The sequence below is a fragment of the Labrus mixtus genome, chromosome 5 (genome assembly GCF_963584025.1).
Source record: "Labrus mixtus chromosome 5, fLabMix1.1, whole genome shotgun sequence".
In the NCBI taxonomy this organism is placed as follows: Eukaryota; Metazoa; Chordata; class Actinopteri; order Labriformes; family Labridae; genus Labrus; species Labrus mixtus.
In genome coordinates, this window is record NC_083616.1 from 8,431,515 (window position 1) to 8,450,330 (window position 18,816).

Genomic DNA, 18,816 nt, shown 5'->3' on the forward strand with positions numbered 1-18,816 from the left:
CATAAGACTGAAAATGTAAGACCATTTCAAGGAATATCATAATTTTTGGCTTATACATGTAGTTGATATTTTAGGAATCCAACAAATACAGAGCATCACTGGCATACATTTGGAGTCATGTATCTGGCAACCTGGTAACACAATTGCAACGTACTCTCTATTACCTCTGTTTTGGTCTCCACCACCTCCAGAGGATTTTTTTTTTAGAAGATCAGTGTTCAAATGGTTCACTACTTAGCTTCTAGACTCTGTAATCCATCATTTGGTGTTTGACAAGTTGTATAGTATGTCAATTTTAGCACATCTTTTCTGATAACAGCTGCATATAAATGATCATCCAGGTCATGGTACATTTGAAGCTTGATCCAAAGGCAACTGGACTGGTTAAAGATCTTGAAGACTAAATCACTTCATAGACATAATCTGCAGAGTTAGGTTGTACTTCTTTTTCCCTCTGGATTCCTTACAACAAGTGACTCCTTTTACAATACATGCATCATAGTATCCTTTGTATAAAAATAATGATTAGAGGAGCTGTAAAGCAGGAACCATCTACGAGACAGTTTCTGATCTTTAAAGCTATGACAATGTTTGGTTACTGAAAAAGGCTGAGAATGAGGGTCTTTGCATTAGAGGGTTGGGTACGATGCAAAAGTGGTTTACTCAATAAAAAGCAATAGTCAAAGAGACATAGTGTATCAAAACGATGGAACTTTTTGGATGGGAATAATCAATAATTTGGTGGCATTCAGCCTACCTAGGTGATGTCCATATTCAAAACAGAGAAGTGCTCTCTGGATAAAGAAACACTTGTGTCCCCGGTGATCATGTCAGCTGTCTGTCAGTCAGTAGCATTGACCCCACGCTGACCTGAAGCTGCTGAGGATGTTGTAGCCTGAAGCAAAAGACAACCACTGTGAACAAATTCTCTGGTATTTCTTTTTATTTAGTTTGCTGGGGAATTTCAGTGGGAGGGAAAAGCAGATGCCCTCCAGGCAAACAGTAGAGGAGCCTGAAAACGTATACACACTGCTCAAAAAAAACCTTTCAGGGCTATATCACTTTTGTGTGTATATTACATTTTTACTCATCCCCTCATTTGATGGCCTTTTTTTGTTTTCTTCATCTATCCACACAGCCCAGATTTTGACCCTTAAGAAAGTGCTTTAGCAGCTGGATTTGATTTCTCCAGGCCGCAGCCTCGTGTTGTCCTTGCTCCCTCCTCCACATCGTTCTCATGCTGGGAAGGTACTCTCTCGCTGGCACTGAACCTCTCCCTCCCCCTGCTGTGATAAATATTGCAGGCTTTTTGCCAGTCGAGGCCAGACATTGTCAGGATATCGCTTTGCTTTTAGCACCAGGAGGACTTCCGCTTCCCCAGCTCTTTGAAGCAGTGCGATTGCGAGAGACAAGAAACGCGAGTGTAATTGCTGGGGTGGAATGTGATGCGCTCCAATTAATGGCAGCCTCCTTTTGAAAGAGGAGTATTGTAGGGGTGGGGATGACTTTCGGCTGCCATTGTTGCCCCCTGATTGAGGCCTCCTTTTAGAGAGGGAGGCAGAGCTTGTTGAAACATCTTACAGCTGAGGCTTCACACCACGCCGAGAACACCGAGAGCTGCAGGCGCCGGGAGAGACATCCACTCAGTAGCTGGCACATCACTTCTGCTTTCTTCGCTTTGACTTTATTATTAAAATTTGACACAATATCATTACCTTCAGATGCCTCAATTCACTTCATTTGACAGCCTTTCATTGTCAGGAGAAAGGTTGATATAATAGGGAATATTATTTTAGTTTTCTACCCTGTGATTCCTGCACAGCCGTTACATCATACACATCGTGTTGGGTTGAGTTTACATCTCAGAACCTTCAAAGGTGATTCAGTCCAATTTCCTGCTTCTCTCCTGTGCTAGAAAAAGGCCTGTCAGTTCTCAGTGCTGCAGGAGCCTCATCAAAGCCTCATGACCCACATCAAACAGCTAGATTCCCTTCTGAGAACATGTAGCTTGCTTTATAGACTTGCTAGTTGAAGCACAAATGGACAGGCAGCATTGTTTACCATAATCGTGACTGTACATGCAGCATTCAATGCAAGGATTTGGTTTCATATTAAAAATCCCCATGAGGATATGTGGGGCAAACGTGGTTTGTTTTCTGTGATATCTAAGAGATGATTGATCTTTGAATCCCTCTGTCATTGTGCTGGGCTTTGTTGTGTTTTATGTAATTCAGACCGGCTTTGATAATTCAATGAAATACATCAAACATTTCTCAGACGGGGAAGCCTGTCTGTCATCTACGATCAAGACCATATTCTGCGAGTCAGTCGGTTATGAACCCAGCAGAGGCACCTTTCCGTTTGTCGACAGCAGTGAATATAAAAAAAACTAATTTTCTCACCACAACGGAAACAGCATTTCTATCCATTGTAACACCCGGCCTTTCACTTTGAAACCAAACATTCCTGTTGATGAATGCTTCTACTGGATCTGTTTCTTCTTCTTTTTTTTTTTCTTCGATCTCTTTTTTTTTTCAAGCGGAAGAGGATCAAGCTTGCCTCGCTTTTCAGTGTGTGGGAAGAGGAGGAAGAGGAATGCATGAACCCCACAACTACCTCCAGCCCGCCGTGGCCTTTCATTACCCAGCATGCTAAGGGAAAGGGGAATTGAAAGGTCTGTTCAGGAAACTCAGCCGACAGAAGGCAGACTACATGTCAAGTGAGCCGCAGCTGTTTTGTAGGCCACTTGATCTGTTCTTCACGGCTTCATGAGTCACTCTGCCTACCAGCTATGATTTCAGAGCCGAGTCATATTTACAATTGAATGGAGATCGTAAAAGAAAAAAAAGCTTGTTGTTAGAAGTGTTAAAAGATTAGAGCATATTGCTCTTAGTTACACTAATCCCGTTTACAGTGTATCTCTCCATAACAGTCTTTAAAGAGCTTAGCGTAAAGGCAGCATGGACACTATTGAGAATAAGCAAGCTGCCAGAATTAACTCATTCACTTTCAATATGATGTCTTTCAGTAAATGGTGTGTTGTGTTTAAGCACACATGAGTGGATGATAAATAAATCAGCATGTTGAGGGGAAAAAATATTTTTCTTGCCAAGACACAGATTATACCACTATGATCACTGTCTGTTCAAGATGAAGCTGGATCAAGGAGGCTGTTAGCTTCAATTAGCAGAATGACTGGAAACAGGGAAAAGCCCCAGCGGCAACCTCTGGTGTTGAAAACTGACGCCAAAAACCTGCAGTTCACCAAGCGTCCTGAGGCTGACTGCAGAAGCCCCCAGAATAACACATCAAATGAAGGCAAAACGCCCCAGAAAAAAACAACAAGCTGTTATATGACATTTCTCACTGTGAAATTGTTAAAGAGTTGTTACAGGAGAGGCAGAACAACAGCTGGAGCAGCAGCAGCGCGGTCGCAGAGAGAAGTAGCGACAGGCCTGACAGGGATCTAGCTAACTTTTGAAGCTATCGTGTGGCTGTGCTCAGGCTGCCGAGCTCAGACAGGCACGGAGAGCTGGGAACACCAGGCTGTTTAGAGACAGGGGCATGTTCAGCAGCCGACTACAGCAAATCTTCAAAGGGGGGATTTGTATGAGAGCACCCGTTACATATTTAGGATGTGGCCAGTTTGTTAGACTTTTGCCTTGCTGTGAGTCGGCTCTGTGGATCCTCAGTGTGCTACCATCATAACTTGAGTTTCTCTCAATGGCAGTACCAGTGGAGCTGGACCCTTCATTTTCCTTTAGCTGCTTGTTGATAGTATTAGGGCTCGACCGATACCAATATGGATATGAGGAAGAGGAGAAATCTGATACAGATATATCGGCCAATATCTTTCTAAGATCTGAGGAGATAGATGGATAGAGATATAGACATTGGTCACTCAATTGGAAAGTAACTGTACATGTACGTGCATCACCACTTGAGTAATAATGCTTGTTATAATCTATATAGTGCAGAAAGAGAACTGTAATACAATGATACGCAAATGAAATGCTATTTGACTGGCTAATACATCTAGCGATATCGGTTCATATTGGAGATAAAATTAGCCGATACATATAGTCACTTGATATGCTAATATCGGCCGATATTATCGGCTGGTCGATTAATCGGTCAGGCTTTATATAGTATACTTACAAAAGAGCAATTAAAGGTTTATTCAGCACAAGGTGAAGTTCTGTATGTGAATTGATTGGAAGTGTCAACATTCCCGACATATAAGGAACATGTTAATGTAAGGGCATTAGTAATGATAAAACAAATATTCTTAGTGCAAATGACAGAAAGCTAATATCATTGCTTGTTTCTCTCCTTTTGTTATTGTTCAGTTTCAAATTGTTTTGGATGCAAACAAGAAGGATTGCAGTCAGTGAGTTTTGTTTTCTTTGTTTTTTTTTTCAGATTTACAACATATTAGTTTTGTCATATCATCCCTGAAAGTTCTGTTGGCAGACTGACAGCTATTATGACTCTTGAGAAATCTTCTAACAAAAAAGATTACATGACAAGGTTTGGCTTAAGCTTTGTTTTTGACTGATAGGTAGATAAATGAAGTGGTATTACACAAGCTATTCACAAAGATTATGAGAGCTTTTTTAAACCATGTAGTCGAGAACAGTAACAAATGGTATTTGGGAGTTGTCACTCAACCGTTTACTTTAATTCACATCATGATTGCTTAATGACAGCTCCAATGTATAACTTCCAAAAGCACCAATTAATCACATTAAGCTACTGTCAGTTTATTTTAGCCGAGACGAGGAGCTGCCTTGCCAGCTCAGTGCTGGCGGCACTGTAATGAAATTGTATTGAAGCCAAAATACTTGCTTTTTAAGTTGTGTCAAATAATGAATCTCAGTGTACTCTTGTGATTGGAACAATGTCTTTGCGACGCTGATTAGAGCGCACTCAGAAAGCGAGCTGTGTGCTTTGTGGAGTCCTTTTGTTGTCATTAAAAGCTGTGTTATTGCCTTGCTGCAGGAGGATTTTCATTTCTCTTCTTTTATGGACTCAAATGCCTGCGGCGTGTTTTCGGCTAATGTACTCTCGAGTACCAGTTGCCTATTGTGTTTCCTGTAGTAGACAATCTTTTTAGTAACATAGCCTTTCGCTCTGATTAGACTGTTTCCTCTCTGTCTGTGTGATCTGCCTTCATGGCAATCCTGTCTGCTTGATATCAACACACCAGAAAGAAAGAAAAAAAAAGACCCACAATGCACTTCAACCTGGAAAGAGAAAAGTCTTTAGGCTTGTCTGCTGTGCCAAGTTTTTCACACCCTGCCAATGTCTGCAGCCATCAGTTAACATACTGGCTCCACTTCCCCTATTATGTGCCTGATGCAAACTGCCAGCCGTGTGCTGTTAACTGTTGAAACATGTAAGAGGCTGGCTGATGGAGGAGATGAGCCTCCTAAACAGACTGCATTATTAGGTGCACAGCTGGAAGCTTGCAAGCCTCTCATTTGTAGTGCCACGATGGGAACATAAACAACGGCGTAATCTCCCCGACTTCAATGATGTAATCAGCGGTAAAAACTGATGATAGTCTGTTGTGAATGAGTCGACCGCAGAGCTGATGCAGAACGGCTTTTCTCCGTGATAGCACTGCTGTTCTTTCAGTGTCCAGGGCATTGTGTGCCGTCTCCGCTGTCAACATGGAGAAAAAATATGCTCAGGGTCTTCTGCCATGTGGGACCACTTAGGCTCAGATGAATGCTCCTATCAGGATTTGTATGGGTGTTGGGTTCAGATGAAGTTTATTGATCTCCTCTTGAAAATGGATAATGGCTTCAATTGTATGTACACTTTGCAAAAGCCAATACATACTATAGTCTGGCTTATCGGCTACACTTTATCCTCTTTCATGTGCATATCCAGTGAATATCCGATTCGTCTTAACCATTAATACAATCCATTAACAATCATTCACCATGTTTACTTGGCAGACATGTTGCCATTGGTGTCAGGCTGGGGGTTACCACTTAAATGTTGCGTTATTGAATTCCAGGTTAGCACGTTGTGTGACTCTAACGATTCTGACAGATTCTTGTAATTTCAAAGCTTCCTCATTGATAGTAAAGTAAAGACAGTTGATGATGAAAATCTAAGAGGCAAAAGACAATATTTCAGTTGTCACATCAGCCAACGGCAGAAATCACACAGGTCTTAGCTAACAGTGTTGTTAAATGCAACAGCATATATCAGCGGTCCGCTTTCCATTGATAGCAACATCATTGTTAAGAGGAACAGTTACTATGAGGAGCAGGCGGTTGCTAGGGACAACCTCTTAGCCTTTATTTGGATAGGGCAGTGGATAGAGTAGGGAATTGGGAGAAAGAGTGTGGAATGACTCGCGGTAAAAAGCCACAAGTTGGACTTGAACCCGGGCCACACGCTTGGAGGACTATACCTCAATACATTGGGCACGACCTAACCGCTAGGCCAACTGTGCCAGAACTCAACATTCTTACATTTCATTATGCTCCTATTTATTTAGATTTTAGCATTTTAAATAGTGTCACCCATATTTAATGTACTTTTAAGTCTGTACATCACTTTGGGCAGCTGAGGTTGTGTGAGATGTGCTACATAAAAAGTCTTGACTTGACTAATCACAGACTCTGAAGGACTAACCGTAATCATAACAGTCTGTGGAAAGAAGCCCGTTTAACATTGGACTGTTTACTGTGTGAAAAAGATAAAGGAGAAAAAAAAAAGGTGGTGAAAAAAAGGAAAACTCTATCTCTGCTATGACAGAGAAAGAAGAACAAAGATGACACAGGAAATAAACTTGTAAAAGAATGTGGTATCTGCTGGCGTTTAAATAATGGTGAAAGGAAAAATGTCAACAGACTCCTGAAGTGATGAGATGGAAAACCTCTTGTCTCACCCTGTCGGGGTTCATTACTCCACAACAACCAGCTGATTCTATATTATCACTTACATATACCGTAGATTTACACAGCAGTTGGAATGATTGAACGCCTCGTTGAGCTGTGGGTATATGATTGCTAACAGGTTAACAATGGTTATCTTTAAATCTGGCCCAACGCCTTTTCAGTTGCTGGTCACAACAAATTAAATAATAACAACTTGCCTCTGTAGGTTTATACAATCTGTTAATGTGGTACCCAGCAGAAAGACATTATAACAGCTTTTGAGCGTCTCTGTCTTGGTGTGAACAGAGGACGGAGGCAGGCACTTACTGTTACAGTTTCTCGTCTTAGCCCGGAGCTGTCAGCGTGTTGTTTGGAGACGCTATTGTTGGCAGCATGTCAGTATTTAGACTACCTGTGATTGACTGATGAGGGGGCCCATTGAGCTGTGTGGACAAACAGCCGAGTCTTCCGTTAATAAGGGCTGAACTGCAGCCTGCAGACCTATTACTGAGCTCATTAACATGCCAGCTGCCCCTAGGCGCTCGGACAAACACAACACTGTGCTACTGTTAAACTGTAACTCCACAAACACTGATAGTGTCATGAAAACATTTTGATTGAACAACCAAGACACTGAGCTGACTGTACAGTATTTTCACATGACAGATGCTGCTGTCAGTATGTCATGCTATAGATGTATGCTGAGGGATTACTCTTTTCTGCAAAGCCTTTTTTTCCTCTCTCGTAAAAAACATGAGACATTTTATGTGTCAGTCTCGACCGAGATCTTTTCATGCCTCCTTTTTTTTATTGAATATGCTTGGGGCTTTCTATAAAAAGCATCTCATTTCCTATTTCAGGTCAGGTTTTTTTATTATTACACTTGAACATGAAATAAAGGTATCCATGGCATTTCCCTGTGAACACATTTTTCTCCCTACTCTGTTAGAGTGGCACTTTAAGAAAAGCTTCTTATTTGCTGTTCTAGACAGCAGGCATTTGTGTACTTAGAAAAAAAGAAATCTCCTGGAGCACAGTGATTTCATCTATTTGATTTAAACTTGTGATCTGCTTTTATTGCTTGTCTCTGTTGCTCCCATCAAATAAGGGGGAGAGCTTGTTTTGCAGAGAGAAGTAGAGAAACATATATCAGAGCCGCTTTTTACACACGATGGTGACCTCAGAGATAACCAATAGGATCAGGGGTTAATGGACCTGCACCATAAAATAAAGGCAGATATTACCACTTAGCACCCAAGTGATCATTAAACCGTCACATTATTACCCATAGTTACCCATAAATTAAAACGCTGTCATTATGAACTTGCTCTTTTGCTCATTTAAATACAGATTAAGGGTGCACTCATACTAGGCAATCCTTACAGAGCCCAAGCACGTTTGACCCCCTGAAGTCTGGTTAATTTGACTTGTGTTAGTTCTCCATTCTGTGTTCAAGCACGGTACACTTCCTTGTCCCTGGCACGGATGGAAGAGGTGAGCTTCAACACGGTATAGTTGCTCATGCACGAGCACAAGCACAGGTTCACAACGTGTACATGACGCATAAATGATCCCAGACTTACATTATTGAGAAGTTAAGGCAATACTATATCTGACTGAAATGACTCAAGATAAGCCACAAAGTCAGAACAGTTGCAGTCATAATATGTGTTGTACTCCAATGTGTGGACACAGACTCAACCACGTGTCCCTTTATTTATTTTTTATTTTTTATTCCCCCTGTCTTGTAATCTAAGCATGCTTCCATGCACATTGTGTTATGATGTTATGTACAAGTGGTAACCATGCTTAGGCCCTGTCAGTCCTGGAGCGGTGTGAGTGCAGGCCATCGGGGGAATGGGGAGGGGGGGACAATAATCATGCTTCAGTACAGTATGCAGCAAGCTGTCTCTATTGTCCCAGCACAGCTAGTGTCAGGTAGTTTTGTGCAGTTTCAAAACAGATGAATAATTATCAAACGTACCGAGTAAGAAAACTGTGAAATGACAGAAAACATCTCGCACAGCGTATGTTTTCTAATCCCAAATGACAGCTGTGAGGATTCACAAGTGTAACATTCACTTCATCATTTTCGGCTGTGTCTCCACTCCACACTGAAGCACTCTGCTTTACCGAGCCGACGCTGCCTTTTGATGGCTAGAGTACATTTGTGATGCTTGAGTTGTTAAGATGAGAGTTTTTTTTTTTTTTTTTTCCCCTAAACGCACCGGAGCACAAATCTCACATAGCACTCATGGTGTATCATCAGATAAATCTGCAGATATTATATGACTGCTGAGAGAGGCTGAGTAAATCCCCTCGATTCATGACCCTACATGTTCATACACCACATCGTCTTCTTAGTATGTGTGCTGCTGTTGAATTGCTGTTATTTGTAAAGATGTTCCTTTATAGGAAAGGTAATTACAAACATTGCTAGCGTTATGGGGCATAATGAATTATGTGTGTGTGATGGCTTACATTCAGGCTGTTTGGAATATGACAGGTCATTTCAATGGATTCATCCTTGACCAGTCTGGAAATGTTTGAATCACATTAATAACTGTAAATAAAGCTGTGTGTCAATGAATTCAGAATATATACTGAGACAACATAAAGAGCTGAATGTTTCCTTCTATTGAGGGTTTTCTGATGAATGCTTACACATACCTCAGGCTGTCTTATATTCAACAACTTCCTCATGCTTGAAGTAAACATTTTCTTTTTAAGCACCTTTCCATAAAATAAATTAATCTGTACCCTACTGCACTAATGCAAATCTGAACTCCTACTGAAGAACTTCATTATCTGCGGCAGGGTATATCCTGTCCCTTTATTTATACTTCCCACTGTGTTTTCCTTAAGTTTTCATTTCTAAAGGGAAAGTGTGACTTACACTTGGAAAGTTTTATTATGCTGTGTTCACGTGGACTGAGGAACTAGACAGACAGTTTGTCATATTAGTGAACGAGAGCAGGACGCTCAAATAAGATGAGACAAAGATAACCTGCAAAAGATAAAATCTTTTACCTTTCCTGTGCATAATGTACAACACGATGGAATTTTGGTATCTGAACGATGAGAAAACTCAGATTTGGACAACCAGAGGCACATCTTTTTATTTTAAAAACATGATGTCTAAAACACAGACAAACTTACAAAAAAAAGGGATTTTGCAAACTGCAGTTCTGCGTCCAAGCTTTCTGAGAATTTGGAGGAAATGCAACAACAAAAAAATGCACTTAAATAAGGAGAAATCTGTGTCTTTCAACTTCTGACTTTCTAGGAATCATGGAGAAAATCAATGAAATGTTAAGTGTTTTATTCCATTCTTTGATCACATATCATAATAAGTATTGTCTTTAGTGGTTATCCACTGTAATTTGCTGTTATTCTGTTCTGTCGGACTGTTGTTTTTTCTCTTGTCCATGTCCAGATGTTGCAAATACACTATAGGGGGGGAATTTTAGTTCTACCGTTTTGAATGCACATCATCCAGCATATACTGTACTTACAGCTGAAGTACACTAACATGCAGAACAGCATGATTACCCAGCTTTTCCTCTATTACGTTTCTATGGCAGTGGAATGTGCGGGCTGGGAAGGTCGCAGAAGAGATAAGTACTACTTACCATATTCAATGCCGTTTGAACTAAGTGATTATATTCAGCCGAAGACATTTTCCTTCGCTCTCCTCCAGAGTTTCTCTCTCTCGCTCTCTCTCTCTCGGTTTCTTTACGGTTAGTTTGAGCTCTGGTGTTGAGCTTTAACAAGGCTCCTTTTGTCCCAGATAAAGCTTGGAGACAGCACTCATCAGTGCAGTGTAAGATCCCTGCCTGACGGAGCACAGAGCGCTGCCCCGGGGGCATCTTATCACTCCGCTGGCAACCACAAATACCCACTGAAATAGATGGGCTTCTCAGTTCTCTCTGTGGGGAGCCCTTCAGCTGAGAAAGATGGCTCTTCTCTTTCTGCAAACACTTGTGACTGGCAGCTTGGCAGACAGACAAACAGAAATACAGAGAGAAAGCAAGAGCTATTGACAGACAGATGCCTGCAGCCCACACACAGAAGTGTTGGGCTCTGCACTGATTGACAGATTGGCAGGCGACATGGTGATGAAGGCAGGCAGAAAGCTGACATATGCATATACCACACATGAACATTAGTTTTACAATAATCTACATAATACAATGTGTGATACACACATCATACGCGCCCATGCTAGCACCCACCCACACAGCAGCACTGTGCTTCTGCATTCCTGTTATATCTTTCCCTGGAGCCCAAACATGACAAACTCCACCAGTGAATTTTTTTACACGTTGTGTTATCGAACTCAGCAGAATATCCAAAATACACCCTACACTTTTCAGATTCCCAGTCAGCCGAGCAGCATATTCATGAGGGGGGTCAGCAGGTTGTAACCATAAGCTGTAGAATGTTCTCACTTTTTATGTCTTATACAGGTTAGTTTGAGATCATGCTATCATCACTCACTAACAATCATTCTTTTAAACACTGTTTTTAGAGATTTATCAATACCACTTTCCCTTCAGATACACATCAACTACAAGGGCCGATACGGTTTTGAGTCTTATCCTTAATATATCAGGAACAATAAAAAACCACAGTGCATAAATACGTTTATTATTTGTAAGAGCTGAAGACTAATAAATGGCAACCTACCGTGTTGAAGAATGAGGCCAATGGGGAAGTGTAAAATACTGCAGTTCGTCGAGTGTCTACTTGAGGCCAGTTGTAAAAGACCCGGAAGTCCCATACACACCCCATATTAAAAAGTCTGTTTTTTCAGTAATGTACACAACAGCCTGGTACATTTGGTCTTATTAGTTCATGTCTTTATCAGCACACACTGTACAGAGGCTGACTGTTATTATAAGTCACCTTATAGTTATATATACTTATGGGCTTGCCGGACTCGAATGCAAGCTGCTGCATTGTAGCAGTTTGTCAGGAGGCTTTAGGCCCGCCTCAGCTGCAGCTCTTTGCCTGTCCTCAGGTTGAGTGAAAGTCTGTTAGTCAGCATTTCCAATATGGCAACCGCCATGGCTATGTCTTCCAAAACAGCCCTTCATAATGAAGTCACTCAGACTTCATCCATTGATATTTACAGTCTATGCTACTCACCCTGTATGGATGTGATCTGAATTCTGTCACGCTTGTATGACCTGCTGGCTTAGAACTACGGAGGAATCCTGACCTAAAGACAAGGCCCAGCCAACATTAGCCACAGCTTGGCTCGCTTGCCTTCCACTGGAGAGCATTTGTAGACACCTGTTTGAACTTAAAACGCTTTAGTTTCTGTGTTTTTACAGGTTCATCATCGTAACTTTAACTTCAAAATGAGTGATAGGAAAAACCCTGCTTGCTGACACTTTAGTTTTGACTAAAATTACACCCTTCGTTGACAACGTCTAGTTTGGTTTTGCTATCCTCACATTAGAAATTTCTCAAAAAACAATTCTTCTTTGCTGCTGTGTTACAGTAGTTGATGAAATATATATTAATGCTTTGTTGGCTAACACTGATAAGGAGAAAAAAGTCTATTTTTGGGGGCCTAGGTCATCTTCAGGTTGGATGTTTCCAGTGACTGTATCAGTATTGAAGCAACATTTTTATGACACATCATACTAACATAATGAAAATGCAGACAACAATGGAGAATGGTCAGCTCAGTCTTGTTTTGACTTCCTGTCAATGTGTCTAAATCTCCCCGTGTTTCCTTCCCCTAATAGAAACATCATCTGTGTCTTTATTAATAATAACATGAAGCTGGTGTCATGTAATTACAGACGCTCTATGTGTCATATGATGAATGTATAGGCCCAGCAATAAGCGCTGCGGGGGGGCAGATGGTCTGTTATTATACTGTCAAAGCCATTTGTCTCCATATTGTAATGAGTCAATGTGTCTAAACAGTAATTACGTTCTCCACCGCTTGACAAGAAGACACACATGTACACACACCTCCACGTTCTCAAACACAAACATGCACACACTTCATGTGACAGAGTCAGGGGCGTGTTGACCTTTAACCTCGGCTGTCACATCATCATTGATTCTCCTTCTTGATCAGACCTCATCATATGCAGAGCAGCCAGTCAAAGCCTGTACCTGCTTCTACTGCTGCCTCCCCCCCCCTTTCCATCAATATCCTCTACAGTCCTGATTGTGTTATGACTCAGATAGATTACATTTACAGCTGAAATAAACATGCATATCTGGTTTATTTTCTAAAATTAGATTAGACCCACAATCCAAGTCCTCTTGCAATATTCATAAACAACCTGATTGTGCTGCTGCACCCTGTGAAGTATTCAAGGAGACCCTTCACTACTGACTCATTTCTTTTCTCTCAAGTCAATGCTCCTGAGATTTTATCACACTTAAGATCAAATATTGATACTTTTTTATCTTTAATTATGTCTGAAACACATTATTTTATTAAGCGAAAGCTCAGTTTTAACATGTTTGCAGTTAGAATGACCTTCTTCTAGAAAAAAAGCAGGGGGAGCTGGTTTAGCTCAGTCCGTAGACAATATATATGCACCCCATACACCGAGGCTACGGTTCTGACGCATCAGACACATGTTTGACCCCCTGACTTTGCCCTTTGATGAATGTCAACCCCACTCTCTCCTCCTCAAAATATATGTTTCTCTTCAGCGGTTTATCGATTAAAAGCAGAGAGCGGGAAAAAAACACATAAAAAGTATATGTAACACAAGAATTAGGTAAGATACTGCAAGTTAATGAAGATAAATACAATGTGTTACAATCTCATAAAATACAAGATGACTCAATACACGGAATTGAAAATAATAATAATAATTTAAGACAAAAACCTGAAGTGGTTCTGGCGCGCATCCCATGTACAGAGGCTGCAGTCCTTGAAGTTGCACCTGACCTGAGGCTCCTTTCCCGCATGTCAGTCAATCAATCATTATTTGTATAGGGCCAATCCATAACAAGTTTTATCTAGAGACGCTTTGCAAAAGCTGCTGAGTTTGAGGTCGGAGCAGGCCCGTGCATGAATGAGTATGGCGGTTGTGTGATGACACAGTACGATGGTGGAGGCTGGACGTCGGGTAGTGGTTGGGACGACTCAGTTTAAGTTGGAGGCTGGGCGTCCGGGCAGTGGTTGAGGGAAGACACAGTCCAGTGGTTTTGGCTGGTTGTAGTAGTGATGTCATTCCACGCTCTTACTGTCCCTAATATCCGACTCTATCCACGGTCCTATCTCTTCAATAAAGGTATAAAAAGTCCATAAATAATTCTTGAAAAGCCAAAAACCCGAATAAACAGATACTGTATAGCCCTATGTGTGCATTCACAACTAGATTTGATGTGCTTTTTATGGGTTTTTATCAGCCCAAATACAATCCAGTCATGCAGGAGGCCTCTTAAAGTCAGGTTTAACAAGGCTCACAGTGACTAGCTAGCTCCTATAGCTCAAAGTGATGCAGTCTGTCCACACTCTGAGGAAATGATTAAAAGCTATTGTGTGTATAACCTCCCCCGGAGAAAGACGGTAACATTTAAAGGGAAAGAGAGAGCGAGTCTGGAGGATAGAGGGGGAGTTTGCTTAAAGGACAGTCGGTAAGCTGCAGTGTTTTGACTTGAGGTAAATGTCACAGTAATGTCAACTGCTTCCAATCCATAAATAGAGAAGAGGAAGGTTAAGTTGTTTTTGTTTGGTGGTTGTTTTGCAAGTGGGAATAAATCACCACGAGCCGAGAAAAATAAATTGTTGCAATGGAGCTTTGTGTGCGCAGTGAATGATCTGCAGGATTTAGTTGTGGTGAAAAGGGAATTTGTGTTTTTGCTGCTTAATTTCATGAAGGTTAGTCATTCACACATCCTGAGCCTTGAGTGTGTGATCAATATTACCTGTTTGCTCTTTTCAATGTTGAGATGCTTTCTTTCTCGCGGGGCGTTTGGTCATCTTGACATCTTCAGCAGTGGACAGTCTGTGTTTACTGAATATAGTTTGTATACAGCATCTGTAACACATTTTTCAGCATGCAGTGATACAGCCACCGAATGTTAGACCAGTAATGGCTGAAAAAGTACCCTGATATACAGTATAGCATGCTTACAGCTGCTCAAGATATGCTATGTTTAAATTTGAACTGGGATAAAAACATCTTGTTTTCTCCAAATGTACATATGTCTTAATTTCTCTATTATGAAAAGTTGAGACTTCTGATTCAATTTGTAAAGTTTTGTAAATTGTAAACAGACTCATTATGACAAAGAGGTTATTTGGGGAGCTGGAGTTAAATCAACAAACATTGTCAGTTAAGGAAACCTGTTGACTTATTCAACGGCCATTATCTAACAGTTTTTTGCTTACATCAACTTTGTAATGGCCATGTTAGGAAAAACATATTCAAATCATAATTCATGTTTTACAACATCCTAACTTACCATCAATAAGCAACAATCAGATTGGTAGTGAGGGAAAACTCTTAGATAATGACCTATTAGCGATAGACTATAGTCATGTAGAATAATGACTAATAAGCAGCCAGTCACTAATTAGCATGCTTATTAGTGACTAGTTCCTTAATTCAAAGTGTTACCCATATTTACATTGGACACCATAAGTTTCTGATCACATGTGTAATGCATCACAGTGGAATTCAATTGCTGAAGATTGACAAAAGTTGGAACATACCATCTGGAATCATTACTGCTGAATCAGACTGAATCAAATCAGCCTTTAACCAGGCTTCCTGTAAAAAACTGAAAACAAGAAAAGCTCTGGATGACCTACACAAATGTTGGGTGCTGATTTCTGACAATAACACGTGAAAAAACTTCAGTCAATAGATCACATTTATTCTTAGAAAACAAGGGCAAGTTTCCCAACATGACTCATGAAGTGTTTCTCAAAAAAAAAAAAAAAAAGACATAACACAGTATCTGGAAATAAGTCTTTGTAACCTGCAACCAAGGATTGTCCAATACAGTTCACCATCAGGACAGCGGAGATAACCATATACTTCAATATACTGTTAAATTTCCTGCTCTTGAAGCTTCCTGTGTTGCAGAGCCCAACCATCACTTCTTCCAAGAAAGCAAAAAACAAGCAGTCCAATAATGCGACTCAGCCTGATATGAAACAAAACGACTCCTCTGGCTTCAGTCTACTTAATAGTGCATTGGAGCACTGGTCTACTCAAGCTCCAGCTGTGCAGCATTGATTTGGGGGCAGCAATAGTTCTGGCAGGGGTCAACTATACAGGTATTTATGGTATGAGCAGCATGTGGCCCTCAATGGATGTGTTCCGCGGCTGTGAGAGGAACACGGGGGGTTGGGGAGGCGGGCTTACATCGCTCCTGCAGAATGTAATAGGGATAAAATGAGGTGCTAGTGGGCTGAAAAATGGGGACAGGGTTGGCAGCAGTGGTTTTATAGGCAGTTTGAATATTAAGTAGCTGGACATGACGGGAATAGACCTTTTAAAAGACTGTGCCCTGATGTCATTAAGCAGGCTGGGGGAGGCAGGGACTGACTGAATGGATGAGGGTAAGAGCAGGTCCCCAGAGAGTCAGTGAAGATGCATGTTCCACTTCATTTGGTGCTCTTTGAACTTAGGTTTGTATGTGTGTGTGTGTGTGTGTGTGTGTATGTGTGTGATATTACTTTTTATAGAGGCTATAAAAGTGTTTTTTTGTGTGAAGGGACCCAGCTGAGGCCTGGGCTTGTATTGGCAGGCCCGGACACACTGTTGCTGCCAACTTTCCCAGTGAAAACGTAAACAGACAGTCACAACTAGCACACAACACGCTGATCCACTGCTCTGTGCAAAATACCTCGTGGAAAGACTGAAGCAAAACCTGGCAGTGTGAGCGAATTTGGCGGTTAAGGACATGTTTTCCTAAATGTAAAAGGCATTGCACAGGAAGTGTTTTCATGCAAATCATCACGATTCTGGCAGACAACGCTGAGGGAGGAAATATGTCATTGTGTCACTGATTGGGTGTCACACCCAAGTGTTTAAGGGGTTGTGGGGTTTGTGGGTATGTCATGCAGGCCTTGATGGGGCAGAGAGAAAAGTTGGATCAGATAGTTACTACGAGACATAAGCTCCAGATGATTACTTTTGGATTTTTTTGGCCCACGTCAAAGACTATAAAAAAGTGGACAAAGCCTCTGTGATGTCACCCATTAGTTTGTTGACACCCCTTTAAAGCCACAAGATCTGTGATATGGCTGACCATTTGTGTTTTGTTGTTTTTGTTGCAGAAGTGACATTTGGACCTGAAGGATTAACATGCGTTACTTCTCTAGCTGGTTTCCACAGGTTGCCCATGGTAGCAACCTGTCAATCCCAGGCACCACTCTGTGAAACATTAACCTGTTATATTCTCGATTCTTATACAGAATTTCACCATATTTACTAAAAATACGTAATGCTGTGTTGAAGAGAATTTAAAACTAGCAATGTACAATAGAAATATGTGCATAAAATGTTAACTAAGGAAATAAATCAACTAAGAAGTAGATGATTTTTTTCTATTCCACCAGTTGATTCTCCCCCTGCTGACCATTAAAAGAAGGCAGGTTTATGGTAGGGATGTGCATTAGTTGACTAAACGAGTAAATGTCATCATCCTCGTTATACTGCACTAGAAATTCATGTCAGTAAAACAAATGATTAATATTTCAGACCCACGATGTCGGTCAAATGTTATCTAAGCAGTCATACTCCACTAGCTGGAGCTCCGATAGCTGTTCACCACTATCTGGATGTAAACCAGCACAGTGGACGGGTGCCATCACGTGGGACAAACGCCATTCAGCAGTATTTTGATCGAGAAAATTGAGATTAAGTTGTTCGTAGGCTGTGTCAGGTAAAACTGCTTTATCAACTGGAGCAATGCATGATCACATTCAGCTCTGGCATGTGGAGGTTTTGCCTGCGTGGTAGGACTGAAGGCTGGTGGTGCTAGCACCACTAACGTTAGCCACACTGGGAAAATCAATCTGTGATTATTCACCTGTAGATGCTCTGATCTTGTATTCAGCCATGTTGAAAAATGATGCACAGTTTTGACTGTTTACTGAGAACTTAACTTGAGAATATAGTGTGAATTTAAATGTTGATCAATCTACTGTGAAGTAGTCATAGGAACATCTGTTCAGACACTCGTGTTACCCTTTTATTTAAAGCATATAAACTCACGTGACTCCTATGTAACAGAGCACTTTTTAAGTTTTTAGTCATCTCACCTTTTTTCAGTAGATCTTCTAGTCCTGCACCTGAGTTTAAGGTCCCTGTGTTTGTGCACGCTCCAAACGCCTCCGTCTACTTATCCCTGATTCAGAGCCGTCCAATTGAAAATTCATTTCTTTCAGTTAATTGACTCACAGCGTCTTTCCCTGGGCTCTCTCAGAGTTGGGAGGCAGAGTCAGCTGTCAATTCCAGATTACAGCTTGTTGTTGTTGGAAAGAGGAGCCCATTGTGTTTATCTGAGGTGACAGCTGGCTGGAGGCAGCAGGGGGAATAGATCTGTCACTGTGCCTAGTTTGTCTGTGATCTGGCATCTGCCCAGACACTCCACCTTTGGCTCGGCTGACTCAAGTACACCTCCACTCTGTCTTCGCTTAGTGTCCTTCCTTCCCTTTCCTCTTTATCCGTCTCTCTGCTCTCGGCGCTCTGCAGGATCCCTTAAAGAAACTTTGTTACACAGCGGTGGATGTGCGCTCTTCTGACCTGCCTTAACCTAGGTCAACCACAGCGTTTGTGAGTATTCACAGGCTTTTCAATAACACATCTTCTTGTTAATATCACACATACTTATTGAGGGCCAGGCAGGGTGTTTCACTCTGACCTCAGCTGTACAGCAGGTGGGTTAAATCTTGCTCTTCCTGCTTATATTT

At 41.3% G+C, this 18,816-nt stretch overlaps 1 protein-coding gene across 10 annotated transcripts in view; it reads left to right on the forward strand.

Moving 5' to 3' along the window:
- fbrsl1 (fibrosin-like 1) overlaps window positions 1-18,816 on the forward strand; it is a 293,451-nt gene that overhangs the window by 52,233 nt on the left and 222,402 nt on the right. The gene's annotated exons all lie outside the window — the stretch shown is intronic.